The following is a 24,299-nucleotide window of genomic DNA, read 5'->3' as shown; positions in this document are numbered from 1 at the left end:
TCCCTCCAAACCAACCACTGGTGTTGGACTGTAATCCCAGAAAGAGGGTTGCCCTGTCTCTCTGTTCCAGGACTGTTAACCATGTAGATCAAAATAGGGTCAGAACATAAGCTTAGAATATGTCACTTTTTCCCCCTCCACTGGGTAGCTGAGCTGTAAGGCCTAAGCACACATACTGTCGCTCTGCAGAGGAATGATCCAGGTGTTGGAAAAAGGAACAACACTTCTCCCTAGCTTTATATCCTCCAACAGTTTGGACTCCAGGTGGAGCAGAGGGCACTTGGTAGCTAACAGGAATACCCAGCCCTTTGTAGGATTGACACCATGGGCTAAATGTTCAAAAATCACTAGTGACTTAGGGTGCCCCAAAACTTTGGGTGCTCAGCTTGACACCTTAAGGCAACCCCTATTTTCAAAGTGCTGAGCACCTGCTTGCTGAAAATCAGGCCTCATTCAGTTTTTCTGGTTGGACACCAAAAAATGGAGGTACCCAAAATCACTAGATGTTTTTGAAAACTTTGACCATTTATATCACAGAAAATAGAGAATCTTTGATGCCTGTATCAGACATTTGTTGGCTATAAATAGCAGTGTGCAGAATATCTAGCTTAGAAATACCATGTTCTCAACTGCATTTGGCCTCAATTAAAAAGGGAAGTGTCTGTCTGTCCTTTCAGATAAAAGCACTGATCAGTTTTTAAATGCAAAATTACAGAAAATGAATTTTCAGTGGCAATCTGACTTCCCACACTGGGAAACAGCTACCTCAACTAAACAAAACTCAACATCCATAGACTAGATCAGGGGTCGGCAACCTTTCAGAAGTGGTGTGCTGAGTCTTCATTTATTCACTCTAATGTAAGGTTTTGCGTGCCAGTCATACATTTTAATGTTTTTAGAAGGTCTTTCTATAAGTCTATAATATATAACTAAACTATTGTTGTATGTAAAGTAAATAAAGTTTTTAAAGTGTTTAAGAAGCTTCATTTAAAATTAAATTAAAATGCAGAGCCCCCCGGACCGGTGGCCAGGACCCGGGCAGTGTGAGTGCCACTGAAAATCGGCTCGTGTGCCGCCTTCGGCACATGTGCCATAGGTTGCCTACCCCTGGACTACATGGAAATGTCACTTAATTTCATTTGAAATTATATTGCATTCAATACTTCCAGTTTCTTAGTATGTGCCTAGATGAAAAGAGAGTGGAGATTTTTGAGGAATATGATGACAGAAGAATATTCAGGTCAGTTAATCTGTCAACAGAGGTTATTTATAAATAACTCTTCAATATGCAAATAGGTCATAAATTTAGTATTATAATACAATACATAGCACATGGAACCAAAAACACAGAACCCTGCTGTGTGAAGACTTGCTCTACTGCACGGCCTTCATTAACTTGGTAGCCTGGGCTCGTGCGATTCTGCAGGAAATCAGTATGCTTGTTCAGTGCTGGCTGGGAATACTGCTGCTTTCATGATGGATGTAAGCAGGAGAATCAGACATGGTTTAAATGAAGATGGGTCTCTCAAATGGCAATAACTAATGGTGCATCCCAGGAGAGAGGATGCTGTACTGCAACTCAAACAAGACTTGTTCTAGTCTTGGCTCTGCCATTGACCACCTACTTGATTTTGCTCAAGTTGCCTTACCTCTTTGTACCAAATGCCTAGCCCAATCAGGTGCTGATCTTGGGGGACCTCTAGGTGCTATTATGGTACAAGTAAATGTTCCTGCCTACATCCATAATTGGGATATGATGGGACCAATTGTCTGAGAAGCAAACTTCAGGGAGTTTTGATGTCAATGGAGGATAAGTGGATGACTAGTCCCCTTCTTCCCCTCCCCCTCCTCCCCCCAAAAAAGTAATTGGCGAGAACCCTGTTAATCATAGGCAAGAAGATGAGACCTGAGGCCAGATCCTTTTGCTGGTGTAAAGCCACATAGCTCCATGAATTTTAAGGGAGAAATGCTGACTAATGCTAGCTGGAGATCTGGCCTCCAGACTTTCTAACAGCATTGATTGTCCAGCAGTGCTTCAAACACTGGCATTCAGAACTTCGGAAAACCATTCCCTTTAGCATATAGCACAATGCTTCACAGTGCTTGTTGCATTATACATCCAGTGGGAAGATGGGACAGACCATTTCCTTTCCCTGGATGAGTCAGAGTGAAAGTACCATGTTACAAATTCACTTTTGGTTTTAAAAAATAAAACCATTATTTACTCTTTAAAAATGAGAACCAGCAGCCAAATCCTCATCTAGTGTAAACCAGAGCAGCTCCACTTAATCTTAACAGAACTGAGATAACATCAATTGTAGTGGTGATCTCTGCAGCACATGTACATCCACCAAAGACAGCGTGATTCCTGTCAATGTGATTTAAGTGTGAAAAATCTGTCCCGAAAGCTACTGAGGATATCTGAAGTAAGCACTAATGTCTCTCTCTCTCTGGATTTCTACTTCAAGTGACAACAAATAAAACCCATTATAGTTTTGACACTATTTCCTGTAGGGCTAGCTTACAGGATGGAAAGGTAGATGCTATATTTTCAAGGCTGTATGTGACAATGGTATGAACCATCTGAAAAAAAAAACCTGCTTGTAGGAAATAAAAGCACTTTGGACCCTGAGGAGTAGCCACTGGAAGCAAATGGAGTGTAAACATGACAGCCGCAATGTAGGTTCTGACAAGTGCCTCGTCCATTATTTTGAATTGTGACAGCAAAGCTTCTAAAACACTGCAACATTGACAGTTAATAAAGCAATTAAAACACTCACTGACACAGTGAGCCACTGGGTCTCATGCTGTGCAAATGTTTAACAAATTCCTCCACTACAGGGCATGCTGGATGGGATTTGCAGAAGCACTCGGCATTGGCCTAACTCTGCTCGTATTGAAGTCCGTGGAGCAGCACCAGTTGAAGATCTGGGATCATCTTTCAGGGGTGAAGCATTGAGGATGAAGCTAACCCTCCTACCACTTTCCTGGACTTTTGCCAGTCTTTCTTGGGCTAGACCAGGGAATAAATACTTGGTAGGTGAAATACTGGTTCTGCAAAGCACTTGCTTACATCCCATTTAAGTCAATGGGACTTAATCACATGTTTGAAGTTAGCTAGTCAGTAGGACAACCTCAGCACAGTCCTAGCTTAGGTACAGACCTGTGAGGTAGGGAAGTGCTGTTATAGTTCTTTCAGATGGAAACCTGGGGCACAGAGACTAAGGTTTGTCAAAGATCACACCTGTGGCAGAGCTGGAATTTGAATCGGTCTCCTAAATTCCTGGCTAATACCCTAAACATTAATTTCCTTCCTCTCTGCATGAGGGGGGAATCCCTAATCATGACCTCAAGGCCTGATTCTTCCATTTTCACTGATGTAGCTCTGACTTCTGTGCGCACAAGGGGAACAAAGTCAAATCTCTTCAGAAGTTGCCAACATGTAGCTGGGTAATATAGTGCAGTTGGATCCTGAGTTGCTGCTATTTGGCTGAGAATTATTGAGCAGTGAGCAATTCTGTAGGTATATCCAAATTTTCACAACTTTAAATGTTTAAAGTGAAAAGCATCAAGACTTCTGGATTGGTGCTGGAAAAATCTAAATATATTTATTTTTAAAAAGTAGCCAAAGCATTAGTGCAGGTAAATTGTATAGTGAATTAATTCCTCATCAAGGGGGTAAATTACCTGAGTTTGATATTCTCATTCCCTAATCAGAGTGGAGTCTTTGCACCCTTGACTCATTTCATAAAAAAAAAAAATTAAAAAAAAAACCACAGAATTGTTTTTATTTTGTTTTTTAAATAAATAAATTCTCTCCTGGTTTTGTTCCCCAATAGCTTGGGATTTGTATCTGGCTTTATTAGACAGAATCTTTCAGCACACAGATTTAAAACCTATCTCCTGGCATTTATTATACTATATTATATTGATATATAGCTAAGCATCTAACAGATGAAATGCCCAAAGCTTTAGACCTTCTTCCTTCAGTGATTATTTTAACTTTATTCTATGCTTGTTAATATGGGAACACACTCTATATCCCATTCATGAATATAGATGTTTGCACAGTGGCTTTCAGCTTCTGCTTTGTAACTTGTAATTAAATTATCAAAGCGCATTAATAGTGTGCATTTGAAACTATTTGACACTGAACATGCCTGTGAGGAGAGATCATTCTATGCTTTCCTGAAGGCAAGACCTCTCCTAAGCAGAATGATGGTACAAATCAAACTATTATTAGTGTTAGCAATGCTGCCGTGTATATCTGATAGTACAAGACTTCTGTTATGTCTTGTACTTATACCCACGTTACTAACTATCACTGAATGGCTTGCTAGTCTTGTGCGCCGCTCCCAGTGCAGTCAATAGGACCTGTTTGAGTATCAGAGCAGAATTTGGCACTTTGAAAATTCCAGCTTGAGTTAACTCCTTTAGTCACCTTTTGGTTTTAAGTGCCAACTCATCTTGAAATTCAAAGGAATTTAGGCTCTTCTGAAAAGCCTGGCCCTAATCAGTTACTCAGGCAAAAATCTGACTTTTGCTGGGAGCTCTGCCTCTGACTAGTGAGTGAAAAGTCAGTCGGGAGTTCAGGACTCGGACAGCCGTCTCCACTGACGCTCAGGATTTATCCACTGTTGGGCCCACTCAATGCCCATTGTCGTCAACAAGTTTTCCATTCAGTGGGAGTCGAATTGGGTCCTTAATTCCTTGTAGCAATGTTCATAATACTGATACTTGATCAAGGCACAGATAGATAATGTTTCCATGCATGTATTCTGGAACTTTAAAGGCATGCTACCATACAAGTGGAAAAATTGGTACGGTTGATGCTCTGGCAGATGAAGGGAGTTGTGGACTTTGATTCAGTTAACTCAAGCTCTGTAGGGTTTTGACAAACCCTCCTTGTGTGCCTTGAAATGGCATTTGTCCTCTTGGTATATGGGGTCCTGACCTAGGTAGAGGAGTGTTCCTTCTAACCATGCCAATGGTTAAAATCCCTGCAGTGAGCATTACATTGCAAATCCTGATGGAAATGGCAAAAATTTTTATTTCTTGACCAAGTCTGTGTACAGATGTTGCACAAACCTCTTTCCAGCTGTCTGCAGTCTCCTGGACTTTGTTCTTGTCCAGGGCTGGCCTTATGTTTCAGGGGCATTATGTAAGAAGGTGTGTAGCCCCTATTCTCTCCCTCATCACTGGTCTACATCCTCTGAATCCCCATGGACTTCTTCCCTGCCTCCACCAAGCAATCCCTAAAGCTGCTGGCAGTAGACAAGTGGGACTGCATGCAGGGAAAACTAAGTGAGGCAGGAAGCCAGAAGGAAAAGACAGCTGGTGTTTGATACTGCCTGCTTAGCCTGCGGCACCAGAACAGATGGCTTCTCTGCTCCTTCCCCCACCTGAGGAGAATGCCCAGGCTGCTGAGAGTGGGTGCCCTGCTGGCAGTTCTCCCCAGGAATTTGGCACTGGGGTGCAGGGCTGGTGCACATCAAAGACCACCAGGTCTTTACTATATTGGCAATATCTCTGGGCCATATCTTTAACTGGTGTACATCTGTGCAGCTCCGTTGACTTCAGTTTCTTCAATGCCAGTTCACACCAGCTGAGGATCTGGCCCTATGTCTCTGGGAATCCTGCATAGTGCTTTATCATTGAAGCAAGAAAGATATATGGTTGCCCTGGTCAATGACAAATCAGAGCATGATCCATTAATGAGTCTGATAAATGTTCAGAGCTGCTCTATGTATGTGTCACTGTATTTAAAAATTCTGTCTGGCCTCTGAAGCTCTGTATAGTAAACACATTGTGTTCATTTGGATTCTCTTAAATTACTTGAGGATTTTCTCTGTGGTATGCTTGCAGAATTGGGCCTGCTATGTTAAGGTGGGAGTTCTGTTGCAAGCTAAAACAGGTGGGTTGCAGGATGGAGGCACTGTCTCAAATCTAGCTATTGCACAGCAAACTCTGCTGAAATAGTACTAATCTGGTATCTTGTCCGGAAGGATGGACAAATTCAGAGAAGGCTTGCCCTTAAACACGATGTGTACCTGCTGAGGTTCATGGTTTTTAGAGTCTGTGTGTATGGAGATGTTGGCTATAAATGGGGAGTCATTCATTTATCTAGTGAGTCTACTTAGATTGTAAGCTCTCTGGGGAAGGATCTGTCTCTTTTAGCTTTGTACAGTGCCTAGCACAACAGGGGTTTGGCCTACAAGTGGAGCTTCTAGGTGCTACTACAATACAACAAAAATAAATGATCTGTATATATAACTTTTTTATACTACCGCCTGAAGCCTTTCAGGATCACATTGTTGTACTGGATATCATGATCTCTCTTTTTATGCAGTATCTATTCCTAAGGGTGGCATTTTCAAAAGTGCTTGCATTGTTTTCTTCCACACAGCCAATGTCCTCACTCTGAGTTTCTGGCAACAAGCCAGAGGCAGCTTTATTTCGAGCAATTGCAATATGCACGGGAGCGCACACACAGGCAGGGGTTCCCCTCCTGAGGCAGGTCTCCATTAGAAAAACAATTAGGGCAAATTTTTATACCTTTTTGTTATACAGTAATGATCAACAGCTGCATTTTGTTTATACATATTCCCTCCTGATATCTCACTTTTCTCAGCAATTTTTCTGCTACAGTCTGTGTTCTATTCTTATCTAACACAAGGTCAAAATAACCTCTCACTTCCCCCTCCCCTCCCCCCCGCCCAGGCCCTGCATTAAAGTCTTGCGTTCTTAAATAGAAGAGTTAGTCTGACTCTTGCTCTTCCTGGAAGACTAAGGCCTGGTCTACACTACGACTTTAATTCGGATTTAGCTGCGTTAATCCGAATTAACCCTTCACCCGTCCACACTACAGAGCCAGTTAATTCGAATTAAAGGGCACTTAAAATCGATTTCTGTACTCCACCTCGACGAGCGGAGTAGCTCCTAAATCGATTTTGTTAATTCGAATTAGGGTTAGTGTGGCCGCACACCACCGAATTACTGTGGTTAAATTAATGGGGTAGTGTGGCCGCACACCACCGAATTAATGTGGTTAAAAACCAAATTAATGTGCTTAGTGTGGCCGCGCACAATCGAATTTATACAACCTGTTTCCCAAATTCGAATTATCTAAATTCGGATTAATCCTGTAGTGTAGACATACCCTATGATGTCTGCGCTTTCCCCAACTTCCACAGCTGACTCCGTTTACAATGGAGGAACCAGATTCTGATTCACGTTGAGTAGCACCCTGCTCCCCGAGTAGTATGACTAAAGTCAGTAGGGCAGCTGCTTCCCCCTGTGAGTAAGATCACAATCTGTCCTGAATTTTATCTGAATGTTGGGGTTTTAAAAAGATTCTGTATACGTTTCTGAAAATCTCATGTAAAATAACCAGGGCCAAGGCCTGTGGTGCTTATTCTAGAAAAATTCCCATGGAAATGAAACTGAAGCCCATATGGGAAGCTTGCTGACGAGGAGAGCCTCGCCTTGGTGAAGACTGACAACGTCGCAGACTTTATCAACTTTCGTTTAAGACTTTGCCCATGCACTGACAAATGACATTCCCTGGGAACCCTGCTTTTCACAGGGGTTATGTTCTGTCTCACAAAAAAGAACAGCATGACATTGTAAGATCTGTCAATCAGTCATCAAGTGTAAGCAAGGGCAAGCACCATTTTTTGAGTTTGGGGGCAGGATTGAGCAGTAATGATCAATCATAGCTACACAATATTGCATGTCACTAAAAACAACTTGCTCAGGCTGGTCTCTGGGTCTGAATGCAGAGTCCATACACACTTTTTTTTTAAAGGTTTTAATAGCATGTGTGTTAGCATGATTTTTAATGTTCATTCCAGTCTCTACTGTGAGAATAGTGAACTGGATTGTCTGTACCAATGACAATCTTTTGTCCAAGGAACCAGTTTTCCCTCCAGATCGCCCCCATTTTTATTTAGTGGCTTGACTGCTTTTGAAAGTTTGGGGCTTTCAGTTCTGACAAAAGTTAATTCCTCTCTTTATCCACAGCGATGGGCAACAAAGTGCAAAGCCTCATTCCTTCTTACCAATGTCTTGATATGTGGAATCACAGCCCTTCTTAAACAGAAGTAATTAAAAATCAACAAATTACTAACAAGTTTATTCCCAGCTCAAGTTTTAACTTTGTCTCCCTTTGTCCACCAGGAACCACACATTGACAAACTATACAGTGGACAGAAATCGAGTGGTTCAATAATACATGATGCTAATGTACTAGGATTTTAACCTGGAGAGCTGAATAGGTAGTTCTGTTCAAACACACAACCTCTGGCATTTCTGATTTATAGGACCAAAAGATGAGATTAATTGGCTTGTGATATGGACATATCTTTACAAGTGAGACTATTAACTCGTTTCACATAGGCCATCACATCGTCATTAGTGTTACCTTGTCAATGAGAATGCAGCAGCTTTGGTTCAAATCCAACAAAGAGTGGATCCAGATCCTTAGACAAAATGCACCATATTATATAGTGTAGTAATAACTTGTAGATATGTAGATCCTGATCCAAAGTCAGTGGGAGACTGTCCATTCAATTCAATGAGCTGTGAATCAGGCTGATCAGTCCCTTTCATCTGAGGTTCTCAGCCCCCTTTCAAAAGCATTCTAAGTATATGAACTGGTTAAATAATTAACCACCTGCCACTTGCTGAGAATGCTGACAGTTATTCATGAATAGAGGTTTTCATTATTCAGCCATAATAGTAAACATTATGAAATGGGAAAGGCCCATTCCTTAGGTACTTTAGGCTCCTAAAGATCAGTGGAAGTAAGTGGGGAAGTAAATACCTTTCTGTGGATGTGGGCCAGAGTGACTTGCCCCAGATCAGAGTACCAATCTGGATTAGAACTACATCCCCCTAATTTCCTCTTCCCTACTCCAACCACTAAACCGCATGGCTCGCCAATGTGTGCAGAAGGCACCCTTATTGCATCAAAGAAGAGGTTCAGGCAGAGAAGAGATTCCCTCTAATCTGTATCCCTGTCTTGACGCTCCTCAATGAGGCAATGCCAATTTACTGTCCTGAAGTCAATAGCTGACCCTAGTTATCAAGCAACTTTCCAAAACGTGCAAATCATTGATTTGTGTGGAAAAGCAGCCCTGCAGCATGTGACATGAAACCTCTACTTCACGATGGGCCAATCAGAAAGCTAGTGAGACGGGGGAGAACTAGGTAAAAGGCTTGCTTAGCTCCTGTCAGCCAGCCCACTGCCAGCACCTGCGTTACGGTTGGAGACTGTAATTACATTTGTGATAGCAATGTTAACCCAAGTGCTTATATTGATAGCTAGCAATGCAGATCAATTAATGTGTATAAATAAAAATCTAGTACTGTTTGTCTCTCTTTACCCACTGCATTCACTGGCCTGGTAACAATCTAATTACGTGTCTTTTTTAAAATACATCCTCCAGTAATTGACAAGACTTAATCCAGTCTTAAGTCCCATACTAGTTTTAGGCAGGGGGGCTAGGTGTTAAGCTATTGTAAGGGTGGCCAAACTTCCTGAGCCTCATAAAACCATCTTCAGAGGTACGAGTCAGGGTACACCTGCTGGAGCCCTGACAGGTGCACCCCCGAGGGCTGAACCCTAGTACCTCCCTCCCCACTGGGCAGAAGCCCATACCCCACCACCCCTCTGCAAGGCAGAGGTCCTGAGTTCCCCCCCAGTCACATAGGTGGAGAATAGGTGGCAAGGGGGGGGGTGAGCTCACTCTAATGGTAAAAGTGCTGCATGTGGCTCACAAGCTACAGTTTGGCCACCCCTGAGCTATTGGCTTTCATCTCTGCAGCTCTGGGTTCAAATCACAAGTGGAGTTTGCAAGTAAAAGTATGTTCACAATATCCTAGTTCTTGTGATCATCAAAAAGCCACCACCCAGGGAGGCATGACTGGCATCGCTGCCTAAGGAAAGTCCAGGGCCTGAATAACAAGTAGTCCCTCACCAGGAACCAAGGGGCATGTGCTATACTTAGAGGCATTTTGCAGCTGTGTTTGTCTAGACTGGAATGCCTCCATTGGTGTGAAAGGCTAGTGAGTAAAAGGAATTAACTCCTGAGGGAAAGGGGTTGCTTCTCTGCATTTTACTAGTGGGGCAGGATCAGAACATGCCAACTGGGACCATAGCTTGGAAAGAGGAGCAGGGTAAAAGTGACTGGGATAAATGAAGGCTTATTATCTTCAGCCTGAAATCGGGTGCACTGAGCCACAGAGGGAGAAGTGGGGTGGGGAGGGTGATGTCTTTTGGGCTGGAGGACAGTTAGATGGGGTTATTTTAGAAAGGGACTAAGTACTTCCTAGGACATGCTTTCATCTTTTACTTAGACCATGATTGGAAGCATATAGCAGAGCCAAGATATCAGTGCTTGTCAGATCTGTGTAACCCTTTCCCCTCAATGAAAGTTCAAAAATAACTTTTTCAAATAGCTTCCTTTCTGTAATACCTTCATCTGGCATTCTCCAAGTTCACCCCTTCCTAGAAAGGGGCATCGTACATTAGGCTGGAGGTATGGTAAGGCATTTGCACAGTGTCTATGGATAATGTTTGCATCTCAATTTCATAAGCATTTTAAAAAGATGGTGTTCACATGATGAAGAAACTAAATGTTTAAGTTCCTTCCATCTTGGGAGGATGAAACAGTAAGTGTTTTTTCTTGGTATAGCAAGTACTTTCTGAACCCTAGGAACAAACATTGGGAAAACACTGAGATGAGGGTTACGAACATGATACAAGATAAAGACTTGCTCTTACTCGTATTGCAAAGGAAACTAACCTAGCAGTTCCATGGTAGATGAAAGATTTGTGCACAAAGTATTAGATAATGGAGAAGACTATCATTTCTCTTGATAGTGATTTTTTTTTTTTTATATACTTGAGAGATGTATGGTTCTCCATAAACAGGATTTCTATGGGCTTTAAGTGTGATAGTGATTAAGGTCTCTTTTAAAATATACTTGGAGGTTTGGACTGTTAAGGCACAAGTCCAGCTTTCTCAGGCAAGTTGTATCCTGTATTGCTAGTAAAGACAATCCCTCCTCCCACTTCATGGTATAGTGATTTCAAAATCTCTTGCTATAAGAACTGCGATTCATCATAATTATCCCCAAACTGAACTTAAATCTGCCAAGGCTACATGTAATTCCAAATTGCTTGATAGCTTTTCCCCCATGAATCAATATTGTTGAAGAACAACATGGAGCAGTTTGAGAGCTCTCTTTCATTACTTTGCAGAGTATACAGCTGGAATTCCTGAAATGGTTGTGATGCTGGCAGACCTCATAAGAAGGCTTCAGGCCTCACTGAACACTGACAAATGTATAGCTGGAAACCAGTTGGCTTACGTGTGTATTAGTATTAAGATAAATATTAGTTCATAAGAACGTTTGGCATTTAGATCTCATGAGTAGCTGGTAGGATGTTGCATGTATTGATGTCACATACAACCTCCATAGCCCATGGTATAAAGGTCTATTAGAGATATAAAATGCAAACACATAGTTGTGTAACTCAACAGAGAAAAAAGGATTAAGTGCTCATCCTGCACATTAGATGGCTTGTTTGCTTTCAATGGGCCATTGTGAAGCATGAAAGGACAGAAACCTTGTTGCTTGCATTCCTCACCCCTTCCAGGAAGGGAAGATCTGCATGTGAGTTCATCCTATCTGCTTGAACTCGGGTGAAGGGGATAAAAATCTCAGACAAGGAGAAACTTTTTGCTGCTTGGACTCTAAAGGGGCAAGAATCATTAAGCATAAGCGAAAGACCCTTAGTTGTCTTGCCTGGATTAGCTCCAAAGGACATAGCCTGCTTATTATAGATGTTTCTATTATCTTTTGGAACCCAAGACTATCTTATTTGTGTGTTACCTGCTTTAACCTTGTAAATGGCACTTTTCTTTTCCTAGTTAATAAATCTTTAGTCTGTTTATTACAGGATTGGCTGTAAGTATCAGGGCTGGCTCAGGCTTTTTTGCCGCCCCAAGCAGCGAAGGGGGGGGGGAAAGCTGCTTCATTCCTTGGCGGTGGGTCCTTCGCTCCCAGAGGGATCCGCCGCCGAAGACCCGGACGTGCCGCCCCTTCCCATTGGACGCCCCAAGCACCTGCTTCGTTCGCTAGTGCCTGGAGCCGGCCCTGGTAAGTATCATCTTTGAGAGATCTAGGGTGCGATTGACATAGGGGAAGTGCCTGGTCCTTTGGGACTGGGAGTAACCTGAACATTGTGGTTGTGTGGTGTGGTTTGTTTTTTTTTTTGTTTTTTTTTTTTCCCTGTAAGGGACCATCTATCAGAGTCAAACTTGCCTGGGTAGTAAGACTGGAGTGTCCATGGGGACTGGCTGACTCCATGGTAAGGATTTCACATACTTTTTCTCCATGCCACTAGTGTTGGGATTGTCCTTTTCTAAAAGCCAGCTATTGAATATCCAGTTGCTAGTAGCATTGTTACCAATGGGTCCTTTCTTGAATCCACAACCTCCTTTGGACTGTAACCCAATAAAATATATTTAATGGAAGTACAAATCTGGCAAAACTCCTTTTCCTTTTTTTGAAAAGGAAGCTCGGGAAATCTTGCAGGAGTGATCTCAAGGGTTGTAGCCCAGCAATGCTGACACAAGAAGTACCTCAGTATCCAGGTCTTGGATACTGATGCTAACACTGACACTTTTTTTTTTTAACGTCCCTTGCCCCTGAAGGAAACTGCAGAAAATTGGTAGGAGGAAGGACCCCCTCCAGATTATAATGTAAGGCCCCGCTCTAAAACTTGTTCTATCTACATCCCCATGGCAGGATTTAGGCCTTACTAAATAAAAGAGGAAAATGTTTTCTGTCTCCGGGATCTCAGCCTGGTAGTTCAGAGGGACACCACCAGATCTGCCTTTCCTGTAGTGTTAAAAGTAAGGGGGCTTGGCTAGATGGGAAAGGAAGCACCAGGTGGTGTCAGTAAGCAAAAGGCTGAACTGCAGCCCTATGTAATAGGCTGGCAGCGTCTGCCTACCTCACCTGACCATGCCAGCAAGGAATGCTGTTCCCAGAAAGCACTGACTGGGTTAACGCTGACTCTCTGCTTCAGCCAGCTCACTTATCCACCACGCAGAGAGCTAGTGCTGGAAAGAGATGGGTCTGGAGGAAGGAGTCCTGGGTGAAACCTGGCTTGAGGACAAGGCTTTTGGCTGGGGCTTCCTGTAGAACTATTTCATCTTAATGACCCAGGACCTAGGCAGGGTGATGCTACCTGAGGCTCTAGCAGCCTGCAGGCTTGTTTGGATTGGGGAGATAGCATAAGTAGGGACAACTTCCTATCCAATACTCAGTTCATTCCTAAAATCATCCTGGTCTTACCCAGAGTAAATTCATAAGCATTTAAAGTATCCGCTTACACATTCAGTTCAAGGAACACTTTTCCCTTAAGCTAAGGTTTGGAGAATTTCTGGGTGTGCAGCAGTGAAATAAATAATTGTTTACTTTAGACATTGCAAGCAATTCAGCCAGCTATGAATGAGCCTTGCCAATTGCCTAGAAACTGGAACCTAAATTACAGAAAGCTTTCTGGATTTTGAGTCCTACAAGAGATCTTGAAAATGAAAATACTGCAGAGGTCCAAATGTAGCTTTAATCTTCCCTCCCCTCCCATCCTTTCTTTGTTTTTAATCAGAAACCATATGAAAATGGTACCTCTTTTAGATTTGAAGGAAACTTTCCCACCCAAAACTGGGCAATTAGCTTTAATGGGGCTGTCATCTTTCTCCCATTTGCCCTACCTTCTGTCTAGTTAGATAGTAATCTCTTCTGGGCAGAGACCATCTAAATCCTACCACAATGGGGGGCTGATCACAGGGCTCTAGTTGCTATTGGACTATGAATAAGCTTGAATGTCTGAGTGTTACTGGTATTCTCTCATGGCTCTAGTTTTGGGATTATTAGAATTATTCTCCTTAACAAAAACTAGACTTTGGAGGTATGAACGACTTTAAAACATGAGATATGTCTCAAATACAGGAAAACCTTTTTCATAAACTATTCATTTGTCTAGAAAAACGCATGCTGCAACAATTCACTCTTTTCTAATGTGCAGAGTAATACCAAATTACAGGGCATTACACTCCAAGCCACTCCAAGAAGAATGCTTCTAGAAGATGCTTTCTTACACTCAAAATGGTTCCTTACTTAAGTAAAATATTTTTTTAGTATTAATATTAAGAAATATAACACAGTGCCTCTTCCAGGCAAGAGTGTGCTGTCTAGCTATCAAATAAATGGATAGAACAAACTGGTACCTAGATACATGAGTGTCAATTAATAGAATGTATTTATAAATCTATTGCCCAATCTATTCTCACCCTGGAGGAATTGCAGCCCTCTGCTCTGGACTGGATAAGAGACCTTCAGAGCCACCTGTAGTCATGCCATTGCTTTCACTGTTCCACTATTGCCATGCAAAAGAAGATTTATAAAACAATCATGAACATTAAAATAAAAACCCAGGATGCAAACCCCCCACCCTTGCCTGAACTCTTGATGTTCAGACACAGATCTGAGCTGTGGCTTCAGCTCATCTTGCTACTATTTCTTGAGTATTTCTCTTGCCACGCTAGTGGAATTAGAAATAATGTAATTATCTGCCCGATCCAGGGCTTTGATCAGTCACCATAAGGAAAGTCAGGGGTTTAATCATAAGTAGTGCTAGGAGACTTATATTGAAATTCTGTTTTTTTTATCATCAACTGGTCTCATCTTGAGCTGATACATGTCACCCACTCCTCTGTTAGTGCCAGTAAATAGGCCAGCCTTTTGCAGGTTCAGGCAGCATTCAGCACTAGATGAGAAATCTACCTCTTAGAAAGATGTTACATTCAGATTGTACTCAAGTTTTGTTGTGGGTTCCCACATTATGGGGACACTTGCTAGATCAGTGCACTGTAAAACAAGGTGTGATGTAGGTATAAGATCACTGTGGTTGACGCTAGCACAAAATATGCCTCCATGTGCATTGAATAGGAGTACTCTTGTTGGGGGGGGAGGGGGGGAAGAGAGAGAGGGAGGGAGGCTGAAGAGCAGCTTAAATGTTTGAAATAAAAAGCACAGGATTGGATGCATAGAGTATGAAATAGAGACCAAGACTGCTGCCTGCAGCCTGCTTCTGCTAATGTGCCATTCTTTTAAAGAACTGTACCCATCTTGCTCAGCATAACCTTTACTATTCGGGCAAATAAAATCTCTTGCAATCTAACAACTCTGGTAACAGTATGGAAAAGGGTCTTGCTTTTGTGACCCCAGCACTGTTTAAAGACAGAGTTGGCGATGATTTAAACCTTGCAGGTCCAGCCTTCTGCCAGGTTTAGTAGAAGGCTCAGGATTTTACTCTTCAATTAAACAGCTTCGAGGACAAGCCTTAGGCCTGGTCCACACTACCCCCCCCACTTCGGACTAAGGTATGCAAATTCAGCTACGTTAACGTCGCTGAATTCGAAGTACCTTAGTCCGAACTTAGCGCGGGTCCGGACGTGGCAGGAAGGCTCCCCCGTCGATGCTGCGTACTCCTCTCGCCGAGCTGGAGTACCGGCGTCGACGGTGAGCACTTCCGGGATCGATTTATCGCGTCTACACAAGACGCGATAAATCGATCCCAGAACATCGATTGCCTGCCGTCGGACCCGGAGGTAAGGGTAGACGTACCCTTAGAGAGAGTGAGCACATTTAAAGTCTCTTTGGGAGAGCTGCTGGCTAAAGAAGTGCACAGTGCTCTCTGGCTATGGACTTCTGTTTGGCTCTGTAATATGGGGAATCTATTGCTGGAAAACCTGCCCCACTGTTTCTGAAGCATGAAGGCAAACGAAGTTTAATCCTGGTTGCCTTTAAAGAGGGGCAAAGGTCTCAGAGGCCAACATGTAGTACAGTATACAATTAATAGGCTTCTCAAAAAAAGGCAACAGCCTAGAAAGGAGGATGGGGGAGAGGGGAGGAACCTATAACGAGCATGTGACCAGGAAAAGAAGCCGTATCTGCTCTTCAGTACACTAGGAATCAACACCCACGTACACAAGGATTCAGGGGAAGAGCTACAGAAAGGATTGCTAGAGAGACACGGGGAGAAGAGAGGGGGTTCTTACCCTGGCTCTGAGAGCAGACTCCATTCCCAATGGGTTTTTTTGCTCATCTGACCTTGGTTTGGTTTATATCCACAGAGGTTCTCTCCTGCCAAATCGATCTTCCTGCCTGTGGCTGCATTTCTGTTCACTTTTCTGCTGTTTGCTGCTGGGATAAGCCTAGAGGAATAAAGAAACCCAGCCGAGAATAGCTCCCAAGGGGTACTCCGCTATAGAACAGCAGCACAGGAGGAGGGGGGGAATGAGAATGGAGCAGGCAAGCCTGTATCCCCCGAGGCAGGCCAGGGGCAAATGCTAACAAATGGGCGGGTGTCCTGAAAGCCATGAGGGAATCCTGAAACTCAGGATTGACAAGTGAAGGCAGGGCCGGCTCCAGGCACCAGCTTAACAAGCAGGTGCTTGGGGCGGCCAAGGGAGAGGGGCGGCACCTGTGGTAATTCGGGGGAGGCAGGTCCCTCACTCCCTGTAGGAGCGAAGGAACTGCCGCTGAACTGCCGCCGCGGATTGCGTCTTTTTTTTTTTTTTTTTTTTTGCTGCTTAGGGCGGCAGAAATGCTGGAGCCGGCCCTGAGTGAAGGGTTGGTACAGCCACGTGGGTTCCTAGTCTCTGCAGTGCTCTCCAGTCCTCCTCTCTCCACAGCGGGAGGATGGCGGCTGATGCGGCAGCCCCCACAACCTGTGCTCCCATTGGTGAAATGGTGGGGACTTTAGAGAGCCAGAGAACTAGCAGATGGCATTTCTTTTCTTTTTTCTAAAGTAGAAGGCCTAAGAGCGAGTTATAGCCTCAATCCGTGATTCCCCTTGGTCCTGTGGTGGAAATGCTTTGGCCCCTGGCTCGATCTTGGTTAGAAAAACCATTCTTGTCACTTTCATAGCATACTTAAGAACGGTTTAAATTTAAATCTTAAAAGGATCAGAGCTTTAAAAATCCACAGGGGCAGCTGTATGTGATAGAATGTAGTTCTAAGCACACTGTTACAAACAGAGCTCTCCATGGCTGGCCAGCTATGATTCCCCCCCCCACCCCATCTGGCTTCTGGTAGCTGAGATGGAGGCAGGAAGCTGGCTGGTCAGACTTCAGCCAGTTTTACTGCTAAATTGGTACATAGATCTTCTCTTCCTTTATCCTGTAAGGCTCCATGTTGACCAAGGTCACTATGCCCTCAATCCACCTCTAGGTTTTTTAATAAAAGCTGAATCGTTAGGTCCCATATCACCCAATACTTGGATCAAAAATGTGCAGTCCTCATTCACTTCTCCCACGCATGCTTTTGGTTGCTGAGGACCCAGATGGTAGGTCTGTAATTTCCTCTTCTGCAGAAAACTGATGTATGAATTTTTACTGGCAATCCTACTAAATGCTTGTTGCATTTTCCTATTGTGACAGAATATATCCTTGTGTTCACACCCTACATACTGTTAAATAACTTTTGTACAAGGTATGTCTTGTAGGTATCATTTGAAAACTCAGTTTGCTGGTCAGTTTTTTTGTCCTGATAAAATGTGTGGCAACATTGTATGGAAATTTTTAGGATTTCCCTGTACGTTAACACAGGTTCCCAACCCCACAGCCCTGCCCAAATTGAGGTTAGCAAACAGGACTGCACTAAACAAAGGAATGTGTTCTCTGCTTAATTTGCATTTAAACAATCATCAAGCAGGGAGGGAAACAAAAAGCTCAGAGGTGAGGAAAAAGCAGCAGGGAACATCCTTCCACATAAACTGTCTCCTAGTGCCCAGTTGGAAATCTTTTAAAGAGGGAGATTGAAATCATAAAGGTGGGGCAATTCCCCAAGGCATCGTGCTTTCTCCCTCTCTTCCTCCCCATCACATTCAGTGCAACTGAAACAACAAAGAAAACTGTCATTTGACTCTGGGAGAAGGGGTTAGTCAGTAAGACTGCTGAAGGCATGGGGTGAGAAACTTTGCTTGAATCAAATGTAGTTTGTTAGGTATTTAGTAAATGTCTCATCTCTATTTTTTTTCCTTGTAACCATTTTTGACTTATGCATCATTACTCATACTCAAAATATATCTTTGTAGTTAATAAACTTGTTTTGTTGTTTTTACCTAATTCAGTGTGTTCAAGTTGAAATGTCTGGGTAACTCCATCTGGGGGTGACAGTTGTGTGCATATTGTTCCCTTAAAAGGATAATGGACTCAAGAGACTTGTACTGTACAGCACACACATTTCTGGAGGGAAATCTAAATCGGGGGGGGGGGGGGGGGAGTGTTGGGGTCACCCTGTAATATAACCCAGGCTGGTGAGAGCCAGAGTATAAGGATGGCTAGGAGAACATAAGAACGGCCATACTGGGTCAGACCAAAGGTCCATCCAGCCCAGTATCCTGTCTGCTGACAATGGCCAATGCCAGGTGCCCCAGAGGGAGTGAACCTAACAGGTAATGATCAAGTGATCTCTCTCCTGCCATCCATAGGAGGCTTCTATCCCTGTCTTGCATGCTGGATGGCTGTTTGTGTCCACCCCGAGTGGTGAGCTACTTCAGCAAGGGCCTGTAAGGCACACAAGGCTTCAGGGTAGGGGTCACACACACTTCTCATTAGTCTGGATTGTGCCATAGCAGGGTAGACCTATGCATCCTCCAGTTGAATAAAACTGATAGAGGAAGACTTCAGTCTGCCAGAGAGACAGCTTTGGGCCATGACTCCTGGACTCACTGCCAGATAAAATAAGGACCGCTCTTGGTTTTAGCTGACCTCCAGTAACCCCTTGAGCGCTTCCACTTAGTATATTTAAACCCCAATCTCAACAATAACTAGAGCTTTGTCCCTGCCAACAGGGCTGGAAAGGGCATTTTGTTTGTTTCATGGAATTCATTCTGATCCCACATTACGTTAATGTTATAAAAAAGGCAGGTTTATAGACATAAGGGCCTTGTCTAGACTAGTAACGTGAGGTGCATTTTGCAAATGTATTAGCTAACATGTTGCTAAAGACCACTTAGCACCTAGTGCAAACGCAGACAGTGTTAGCTAGTCATGAATGAACTAGAGCAAATCTACATGATCTTTCTTTCCCCTTCGTCTCCCCCATGTTCTGGATTGCAAGGATGCAAAAATCCAGACAAGGTCATGGAGAGGAAAAGTGGTTGGCACATCCCATCTGGAAGAACTTGGACCATGTAGATTAAAGAGGCATGACTAAGGAAGCAAACACTTATTCTGACCAGCATAGATCCTCTCCTGGGTGGGCTAAAGTCTGTCATGTCTGTTAATGATTACTGCTTAGTTGTAGTGCCCCATCCACCTCCAGTAGGGGAGAATGCAGCAGACTTTGCCAGAGCTGTAACCAGTGGGACAATAATCCAAAGGACAACTCATCCCACTAAACATACAGATGTCCCAGTGAGCTTGCAGAATTAATTCTTTCTCCCTACTGCTCCCCCTTGAAGAGAAGTTTATGTAGTTATCCCATTGGGTTTGCAGGTAAAAGAAACTGCCATTGTTTTTAGTGTCTCCTGTTCTATGTACCTCTTGGTGGGAAGATAGACTCATTTACCAAGCATGTGGGGATCCTTGGAGGTCAAGGAACCCAATAGTCCAGATAATTATAATTTCTTCCCATCTAGGCAAACTTTTGTTATGAAATTTCACTCAACTTCTTAAGTTTCCTCTACCATCTGTTGTTTTAAAACCAACCAATTAGCAATCCTGGTCTGGGATGTGAGAATAGATTTGGCTGCTTCCCCTAAAGTGAGGTTGAGCATCTATTAATATTAGACCAACCCACTCCTTATTTCAATCAGTACAATTATCCTGTTGCAAAGAAAAATCCATTAGTGCCACTTTTATATAAGCAATCTGCATGCAGAATGAGTGAAAGTTTTCTGTGACCAAATACCTACCTCTGGGTAAGGGCAAAGGGGCTGTATCTCTCTTTGAGATGCATTAGCATCTAAACCATGAGCATTGCACTCCTAGGCAAAATACTTCTATTTACTTTTTTACTAGTTAACTAGTGGTTTGTGCTGCCAATACTTTAACAAGGGACTTCCACAAATTACACCTACTTTGGGGCTGTGACATAGCTCATTCTCCAGTAGAGGAATGGTTCAAAAGGGTTCAAAGAGGAACTAGATAAGTTCATGGAGGATAGGTCCATCAATAGCTATTGGGCAGGGATGGTGTCCCTAGTCTCTGTTTGTCAGAAGCTGGTAATGAACGATAGGGGATGGATCACTTGATTATCTGTTGTGTTCATTCCCTCTGGGGCACCTGGCATTGGCCACTGTTGGAAGACAGGATACTGGGCTAGATGGACCTTTGGTCTGACCCAGCAATGGCCATTCTTATGTTCTTCTGTAAAGGTTGAGGGGCAGGAAAACTTCATCTCCCATGTTGTGAAAAAGTATTTGTTGGCCATAACCAAGGAGGGAAGCGACACACTTTGTCAAATTTGCATTAAATATAGTACTTGGAAGTGTTTCATCCCATGCCTTAAAGCTGAACCTAGCACCATGGTCAAGCTGTATCATATAAGGAGGGCCCTATTGGGAGATGTAGGCTTCTTCATAAAATGCATCTCTTCCACCTTTTTTCTGAACTCCAAGGATGTACTTTCTGCCTGGGATATTTGTAGTGTCCAGAGAGGAAGATGAACTTTATAAGATGCCAGGAGTTCGGCCCAGTACTACCTTCAAGAACTTTAACAAGGAGTTTCCTGCAGGAACTTGCTGTCCAGCCCAGGGCCGCCCAGAGGATTCAGGGGGCCTGGGGCAAAGCAATTTCGGGGGCCCCTTCCATAAAAAAAAGTTGCAATACTATAGAATACTATATTCTCGTGAGGGCCTGGGGCAAATTGCCCCACTTGCCCCCCCTTCCTGCCCCCCCCCCGGGCGGCCCTGGTCCAGCCCATCAATGAAACATGGCTGGAATGCTTATTGATTCAACAGTAGGAGATGAGAACTTCATTTATAGCATGGGCTATTGGAGCCCCATAGCAATTAGATGAATGGCAAAACCATTGACCCAGAACCATTGACATGTCCCTCTAGCCTCTATTTCTGCTGACTGTTCTCAGTGCATGCTATTAAACCATACTTAAATTCCAGTTAATTACTATATTTGCTTTTTATTGTAACTACTGCAGAGAAGGATAGCTTTCATGGAGATGTAGCCCCGAAACGGAGTGACACGTTTACTACTGCTCGGCCTATGAGAATTGTTTGTTTGAAGCAGGGCCGGCTTTAGGAAGTGCGGGGCCTGATTCGAATACGTAAAAAAACACGTGGGGCTTGTACTCACCGGGCGGCGCTCCTAGTCTTTGGCGGTGGGTCCTTCACTCGTTCCGGGTCTTCGGCGCCTGAAGGATCTGCCACCGAAGTGCCGCCGAAGACCCGGAGCACCGCCAGGTGAGTAAAAATTAAAAAGGAGCCTCTAGCCAGGGAAGGGATTCTCGGCCACTTCTTACCCCCTACCCCCCGGCGGCCCTGCCACTGGGCGCGGGGCCCTCTTAGGTGCGGGGCCCGATTCGGGGGAATTGGTGGAATTGGCCTAAAGCCGGCCCTGGTTTGAAGCATATGTCCAAAAGTGTCTGTGACTGAAATGTTTGCATGGAGTGTTCAGTGGAAAGTTTGTCAACATCTCCATATTTTTATTGGGCAGACCGAGAAGCATAATTAACAGCTGCATCACAAAAAAGGTTCCTTACCTATACGTACAACTTCAGTTAAACTCTGGGTAGTTGTTCATCAACTTGCTTTGTACTCTTTCTTAGACACTCAATAACTATTCCTAAAATAATGTCTGTGACTTTGATTGTACACGGAAGTCAGAAGGTGTTCTAATCAGCGTATGCCAGTGCCTTTTACTGCCTTGTTTTCCCCCTACACACACACAGGTGAGTGGGGTTTTTCTCTCTCTCTGAAATGTAGCTACTTTGTCAATTTTCAGAATGTTTGATTCCTAGTGTAGTGACAAACTGAGCGTATTTAAATTTAACTCTGGCTTACCTCACTAATATAATAGCTAGAGTACATGGTCACTGCTGGCTGGAAAACAGTGTCTGCACAGAGTAGTCTTCCTGAAAGAAAGACCTCATTGCCTAATTCAAGCAACTGACTCGACTCTACCCCTGCAGAGCCATACCGAGCTGTTGATGCACAAACCCCATTTCATGAAGCCTATGGAAAAACCTTGACTTGAATTCCATCCATTGCATTAAGGTATATCAGCTTTCCCGTATCTGATGAGGTACCATTTCGTTCAGGAGACTTGCTGCAAGCACCTCTCAAATAAATGTGTTGGTCTCTAAGGTGCCACAAGTACTCCTCGTTCTTTTTGCAGATACAGACTAACACAGCTGCTACTCTGAAATCTGTGGATAATGTAGCAAGTCTACTTCCATAGGAGTCTGGAAAGCTTAGTCTCTTCTTATTATAAGGCCATGCTTAATTCCTGTTGCAGCTGCTGCAGCATCATGACAGCTGTGTGACTAGTGTTACTCCGATCTTGTTTTCCTTTAAAAATAAAAACAGAGTAAACACTATGGTGTGAGGCTGGCTTACTTTAAAAGTTTGTCTCTGATGAAATCTTTGAAGGCATCATATGCTGTATCCTTAGAGATTGCTAAAGCAGCCTTCTGGAATGCAAGATCTGTTAATTTCTGGGGGTGGGTGAGACTGCCCGTGTCTGGCTTGCTCTTCATGGTATGTCTAGAGATGTCTGAGAAGCTTGTTTGTCTTCACGGTCTGGATAACTCATGCTTTCAATTCATTTATTTGTGTCTATTTCTGCCTCTCTAATGAATCTGTGTAGGTTTTGTTCTCTCAGGAAATAAAACACAGCCTATATTTAGTTCTAAATGGGGGGAGGATGGTGTGTGTTTGGAAGTACTATGGTGGTAGTCAAACTAATACTTGGAGTATGTTTGGGTTGAATGTAGACTGTCAATTTTTAAAACTTTCGAGCAGGTGTGGGAAGAAATAGTCTGTTTCTGAGGAGCAATGAGTGATTCATTCAGAGTACAAAGTATGATCTGCGTGCACCACTACGGACTGTCCAAACAGATTCAAAGGAGCTTCTCATGTGTGAAATGTTTGCATAGGTATCTGGGTGATTATAGTAGGTTAGCTCTCCAGGTGAACGTTCACATACTAAGGCTTGGTTTTTATTTGGTCTTGGAGAAAATGAATAGTGGTTGAGGAGAGGCTTGGGAATAAACATGCTTGGCGCTCGGCAAAATGAGATTGGAAATAGGGTCTATAAAGGAGGGGTTAGCCTAGATCTGTGTTAATCTGCTTGCTTTTTGACTTTATTTCATCAGTGTCCTGGAGGGTCAACTCCACCCGAGGTTAACCTAACATAATCACCTATTTTTCCCCATCTAATGATGCCTATTCTCCATCACTGTGGATCTCATCCCACTCACTGATCAGAAGGGACCACGTGGCATTGGTATTAAACACTGATTTCATCCATGTTTTAAGCCTTTCTTAGTAAGTCCATGGATAGGAATGGTGCAGGAATACTGAAATAGTGAACGATACATCAGTTTTGACTAGGGGGCTGGCTGCTACGTTGAACGTATGGTTTTCCTTCAGAAACACAGAACAGAAGGATCTTGTGTATATTTTAGCTCTCTATCTAAATCAGCAAATGAGATGCTTTTCAGAAATACTAGTAGTAAACCTATTAAATCACTGCTAGTTCATACCCAACCTCACCGCCACTTGTTGACTAATACGCCGATAGGTATTCTAGAATCCAAACACCACCACTTCCCCCTAGTAGCTCTCCATGGATAACATCAACTCATATCTCCTCAGAAGTGCATAACTAAAGTGCCGAGGATTTGAGTGCATGCACTTGTTAAACTGTATTCACATGTAGTGAATCTTGGAGGCCCTCATCACCTCTAGTCAGACCCAGCTGTGCATGGCAACTCTTAAACACTCATAAATTGGTCAAAGAAACCTGTTCCAGAGAGAAATTATTTCTTGAGTGCACGGTGTTTCAGTGAGGCATATTGCTATGCCAAGTTGAAATCCTGTTCTGTTTTGGCTGTAAAACTGGATGTCTTTGCAAAGTGTCAGCTTCTTTATGATGGAAAAAGATGTATTTTTTCCCACTGCCCTCTGTAGGGCTCCAATCCAACAAGGCACTCTATTGTGTGCTTAACTTTAAATACTTCAGTGGGACTAC

This window comes from Terrapene carolina, unplaced genomic scaffold (genome assembly GCF_002925995.2).
Source record: "Terrapene carolina triunguis isolate 2854851 unplaced genomic scaffold, T_m_triunguis-2.0 Scaffold62, whole genome shotgun sequence".
NCBI lineage: Eukaryota > Metazoa > Chordata > Testudines > Emydidae > Terrapene > Terrapene triunguis.
This window is presented reverse-complemented; position numbering follows the sequence as displayed.